We start from the raw sequence: 6,000 nt of genomic DNA, 5'->3' as shown, positions 1-6,000 counted from the left end.
AGAACTCAAAAGTCAAAACTCTAAGCTAACTATACGCTAAGACCAGCAACTCGACACGACGATGCAACCGCAAATTCAACAAAGCAAAACACACAAAAACTTATGCAAAGGCTTAGATTGGTTCGAATATGATGAACCAACCCTATTTTTTTGTGTGGACTGTAGGTATGAAAAAAGACGCGATCTAAGTACGAAAAACTAGAAATTCTCATGGAGCAACCTGAAAATCTGATACCACTTGATAGAGGCAAAGGTGCCCCGCCTTTCGATGAGATGGTGGCTGTCGTTTCGTGGAGTAGACTTTGACGATCCGACTACGAATGTGCAAAGACGTCGCGCCTTAGCAATCGCTAAACCCTCCGAGAGGTTATTGACCACGACGGAGCATGATCAACCTGACCATGAGGGTCTATTCCTGCAGGCAAACGAAGAACAAGCAAGAAACTGAGAGTGCAATCTGGATATTGCGGATATAAGATGAAAGTGGGGTTCTATGACGTCTTGGCCTGGTCGTTGAACACAAACGAAGTACGCGAGTTGCAGCTATGGCGAATTTTCATCTAAACAAACCCCAAAGCCTAAACGGTTGCTTAAGGGTTGTATTTGTAGGGAGAAAGAGAGGGAATTTCGTCCCCCCCCCCTTGGCAAGGTGGGACTAAAATACCTCCTGAATCGTTTCCCCTACAATACAGACTAAAAAATAGCCTATATGTAGTATTTCGAAATTACATGGGCTTGGCCCAAAAATAAGGTGCGCATCACCTATATTAAGTTATGGACCAAATTTATGAAAGGGCATCTTGCATATTTCGTCCACGCACTTGTACGTCATCATGGTTGCTCCAAAATGCTGAAAACTCCACCAAAAACTTTGTTCTTGTTCCCCTTGTGCATGCCATCATCTCCATGCTTGATCATGCTCCAATGTTCATCCCTCTTGTCCAAGCTAGGCCCTTCATTTGTAAGCAAAACAAATATATCTAATTTAGGCAGCATCGTATTCTCATGAACATTAGAATCGTTACCAAGAAACGAAAGTACCTGGTAATTTAATTGGCATGCGCGAGCTCTAGTGATTGGTCCCATGTATGTAACAGCAGGGGCATGAGTGTAACTGTGGTATTGATGTCCTCATCATGTTGGGAAAATGATGAGGACATCAATACCATTGTTACACCCATAGCCCCTGCTACTATACATACTGGACCGATTACTAGAGCTCGCGCACGCCAATTAAATTACCAGGTACTTTCGTTTCTTGGTAATGATTCTAATGTTCATGAGAATATGATGCTGCCTAAATTGGATACATTTGTTTTGCTTACAAATGAAGGGCCTAGCTTGGAGAAGGATGAACATTGGAGCAAGAACAAGCATGGAGTTGATGGCATGCACAAGGGAGACAAGAACAGAGTTTCTGTCGGAGTAAATGGCCACGGGTAGCCTAACCGACTGCCCCTGGCTCTTCAAAAATTATCAGGCCATTTGGGCCTTCAAGCATTTCAAGCATTGGGCCGCCTTCCCCGGCCGGCTACCTCTGAAGCTGACTCTCAGAAGGCGACCCAGCCTCAGCAACCTCCCCCCAAGATAACAACGGGATGGCCGACTCCAGGAAGCCGGCCATAGAGGATGCCGACTCCCTAGAGCCGGCCATGAAGAACGCCGACTCCCCAAAGTCGGCCACGAAGAGCGCCGACTCCAAGAAGCCGGCCAAGACCGCACCCACCAAAACTACACCCACATAACGGTGACAAGACGGGGTGTGGCCACAGTGCGGCCCACTACCCCCGAAGCCCGAGGCAGGCATGGCCACGGGACGCCGTACGGGACGGCCATCTCCCGTCCGGCTCGGCACTGTAGCCATGCTGGCCTCAACGTCACCCATGACAGATGCCAGTACGGCCCACGGGCGGCGGGCCCCTTTAGCCAGAGAGAGGCGCGAAGGCGGCCCGGCCTCCCCCAGTCGGCCAAGGGCGTAGCCAGCCCCCAGAAGCCGGCTACCCCCTCCCTCGAAGCATGTGCCACATTAAGGAGACAAGACGAGGTAAGGCTACAGTGAGAGCCCTCGAGGCGGCACACTGTAGCCACGCTTACCTCGACGAAGCCCTCGTCATCAGGGACGAGGCTACAGTAAGCAGCCGCCGACAAGACCCCTAGGCGGTGGGGCTGGCCTGTCGACCAAGAGGCCGGCAGCCGGCGGGACCCACCAGTCGGCGGGCCCCAACGGCCGGCAGAGAAGCCGGCGAGCGCAGACACTGACAACTGGGACCAGCGCCCAGCCGGATTACAATTGTACCCCCGGGGGGTAGGCCTATATAAACCCCCCGGGGCACCCATGCAAAGGGTTGGCTTCTTAGAGTTACACACACCATAGAGAGAGGGAAGCAAGAGCTAGCCTTGTTCTTCTTCTCCCTTGAACCCAACAGCTCTAGGAGCATTTGTAGCTACTCTTTCTGATCTAGTGATCATGCGGAGACCCCGTAGAGCAGGACTAGGGGTGTTATCTCCACGGAGAGCCCCGAACCTGGGTAAGATTCGCCGTCGTGCATGTCTTCACCTCATCCCGTTTCCAGGCACCGGCGACGTCTTACTGGCACCCACCATGATAAGCCACCCGTTGGCATATGTCGCACCTACCACCCGACATTTGGCGCCCACCGTGGGGCCATGTGCACCGTCGTCCGGAGACCTGTTCTGGACGGGAACCCTCTTCCTCCCCCGCGAGGGCAGCCAGCCTGCTGCGCCCGACGACGTTTGCCTCGATGCGCTGCAAGGCGTCGACGACGCCTGCGCGGCGAGCTGCCTCGCCGATATTCTCAGCAAGACTCGCATCTCCGACGAGCCCGCGTCCGACGCGGGCACGGACTACCCCGAGAGCCGCCTCGTCAGCCTCCTCGACTAGCTTCACGTCTCCAGCGAGCCTGCCGCAGATGTGGAGTCGGTCGGCTCCACCGACCCGATGCTCGTCGACTCCGACATGGCATCGCTCGACGCCTACCCCTCCGACGTGGTGGTCTTCGACGATCCTCTCCCTCGAGCTGACAGTGGCAGCAGCGCTGTCACCGAAGTGTTAGTCATCAGCCACGTCGCCAACTCGGGCGAGAACGCCCACGACGCCCTGCAAGCGGCGATGCACGACCTCTCCGTCCCCATCCCGGCCGACGCCGACGCCGAGACCCTGGAGGCACGTCGCCTTGCCCTCATCGCGGAGGGCCAGAAGATAGCCTCCATGAGACGCCTCACCGAGGCCCACCAGCGCGAAGTCGACCGCGCCGCCTTCGGTACGCTGCCGCCTAGTGGGCCGAGCCGAGCCGGCTTCGTCAAGAAGCGCGGCGCGGCTATCGCCAGCATGCTAGGGGCAGATCGCCCCGTCTACGCCACTCCGCTCTAGAATCTGCGAGCCGCTCAGGCGGCCGCCGAAGAGCTAAACGGGCTGGGAGCCGACGAGCTCCCCTACATGACAAGACGGATCCAGCAGCTGATCGACACGGCTGCAGAACGGCATGAAGCCGGCGCCCGCGCCGATAGTTATCCCCCGCGCCGAGAGCACACCGCGACGTCCCGCTCGCCGACTGCGAGCGGCGCCCGCCAGAAGAAAGACAAGGAGCCGGCTGCTAGCCGCAGCCGGACTCATATCACCATCGAGCGCGACGCGGAAGGCCGCCCTCGAGCGGTGGAGCGCCAAGGAAACCTGCCTCCTCCCCCGCCTCGAAGAGAGAGACGCCTCACCCCGCCGCCCGTCACGCACCCGACTCTTGGCGACCGACTAGGCCGCCGAGAAGGAGTTGGCGAGAATGACACCCGCCACTGGATCGACCGCCTTGCTCGATCCCTGGCGCTAGAAGAAGAAGACGATGTCGGCCCGCCATGCTTTGGCCCCCGCATCCGCGACGAGCCCTTCCCCAAAGGGTTCTCGCTCCCCAGAGACACACCCAAGTACAACGGCTCCGTGAAGCCGGAAGATTGGCTCATCGACTACTCCACTGCTGTCAGCATAGCCAACGGCAATCGGCGCGTGGACGTGAAGTACGTCCCCCTCATGCTGCAAGGCACAGCGCGCACCTGGCTCAACAGCCTCAAGCCCTACAGCATCAACAGCTGGCTGGACTTCACGGAAGTCTTCGTCCGCAACTTCACCAGCACGTACAAGCGGCCTCCCAAGCCTCGCCAGCTCTCCCTATGCGTCCAAGGGCCCAATGAGTCGACCCGCGACTACCTCACGCGGTGGGCCGAGCTCCGCAACTCCTGCGAGGGGGTGCACGAGGTTCAGGCCATCGAGTACTTCACCGCCGGGTGCCGAGAGGGCACCCTCCTCAAGCACCGACTCCTCTGCGACGAGCCGGCTACCCTCGACGAACTGCTGATCATCGCGGACAAGTACGCCACGGCCGACTCCTCGATGAAGACCGAACTCCGAGTGGACGCCTCTGGGAAGGTGATCGCTCCGGCTCCGAAGACGCCGGCTGGCGACTCCAATCGGTGCCCCTACCAGAATGATCACAAGCGCAAGGCCCCCATGCCGACTTCCACCAGTCGGCAGGTGGCCACAGTTGAAGATGAGCAGCCCGAAGAACGGCCAGCTCCCAAGAAGAAGGGTGGCAGGCCGGCTTGGCAGCCGGCTTTCTCTTACGAGCAGACTCTCGACGCCCCCTGCAAGTTCCACAGCGGCGCGAAGCCGTCCAACCACACGACCCGAAAATGCCATTGGCTCACGCGAATCTCCAAGGGCGAAGGGTTGTTGCCGCCTCCGCCTCCCGGCCCGCCGCCTCCAGCCCCCCAGCAGGCGGCGGCTCGGCCGGCAGTCGGAGCCATTCAAGATGAGTTCCCTGAAGAGCACGCCGCCTACGTCGTCTTTACGAGCCAAGCCGATGACAAGCGTAGTCAGCGCCGTCAGCATCAAGAGGTCAACGCAGTCGCCTCTAGCGCCCCCGAGTTCATGCACTGGTCAGAGAAGCCAATCAGCTGGAGCCAGGCCGACCACCCAGAGGTGATGCCATCCCCTGGCTCCTATGCACTGGTCTTAGATGTCACCCTCGCGACGGAGAGGCGAGCTGCCCGATTCTCCCGCGTCCTGATAGATGGCGGAAGCAGTATCAATATACTATACCGCGATACCATGGAGAAGCTGAACATCAAGGCGAAGCAGCTTATGCCAAGCCGAACCGTGTTCCATGGTATCGTCCCCGGCTTGTCTTGCTCCCCAATCGGCAAGATTAAAATGGATGTTCTCTTCGGAGACGAAGATCATTTTCGCCGAGAAGCGATCTGGTTCGAGGTAGTGGATCTGGAGAGCCCCTATCATGCTTTGCTTGGCCGACCTACTCTGGCCAAGTTCATGGCTGTGCCCCACTACGCCTACCTGAAGATGAAGATGCCGAGCTCGAAAGGGATCATCACCGTAGCCGGCGACTACAGGAAGTCTATCGAGTGCGCCATGGCCAGTAGCCGGCTGGCCGAGTCCCTCGTAGTGGCCGAAGAGAAGAAGATGCTGGAGCGGGTTGTGGCCATGGCCGGCAAGCAGCCGGCCCTGTCCCCCAACCCCAAAGATTATGATGCACATGGCTCTTTCCAGCCGGCCAAAGAGACGAAGAAGATACCCCTGGACCCGGAGAACCCGGAAAGGTTTGCTGTCATTGGGGCTAACCTGGACAGTAAATAGGAAGGCGAGCTCGTCGACTTCCTCTGTGAGAATCGAGACATTTTTGCATGGTCCCCAAAGGACATGCCGGGTGTTCCAAAGGATTTCTCCGAGCACAAACTACACGTCCGAGCCGACGCGAAGCCGGTCAAGCAACCCCTTCGCCGACTGTCCGAAGAGAAACGAAGAATCGTAGGAGAAGAGATAGCCCGGCTCCTTGTCGCCGGCTTTATTATGGAAGTGTTTTTTCCAGAGTGGCTTGCCAACCCAGTTCTGGTATTGAAGAAGAATAACAAGTGGCGTATGTGTATAGACTACACCAGCCTGAACAAGGCCTGCCCCAAGGATCCGTTTGCTTTGCC

The sequence above is a fragment of the Triticum aestivum genome, chromosome 5D (genome assembly GCF_018294505.1).
Source record: "Triticum aestivum cultivar Chinese Spring chromosome 5D, IWGSC CS RefSeq v2.1, whole genome shotgun sequence".
Taxonomy (NCBI): domain Eukaryota; kingdom Viridiplantae; phylum Streptophyta; class Magnoliopsida; order Poales; family Poaceae; genus Triticum; species Triticum aestivum.
Note: the sequence above shows the minus strand (reverse complement) of the source record.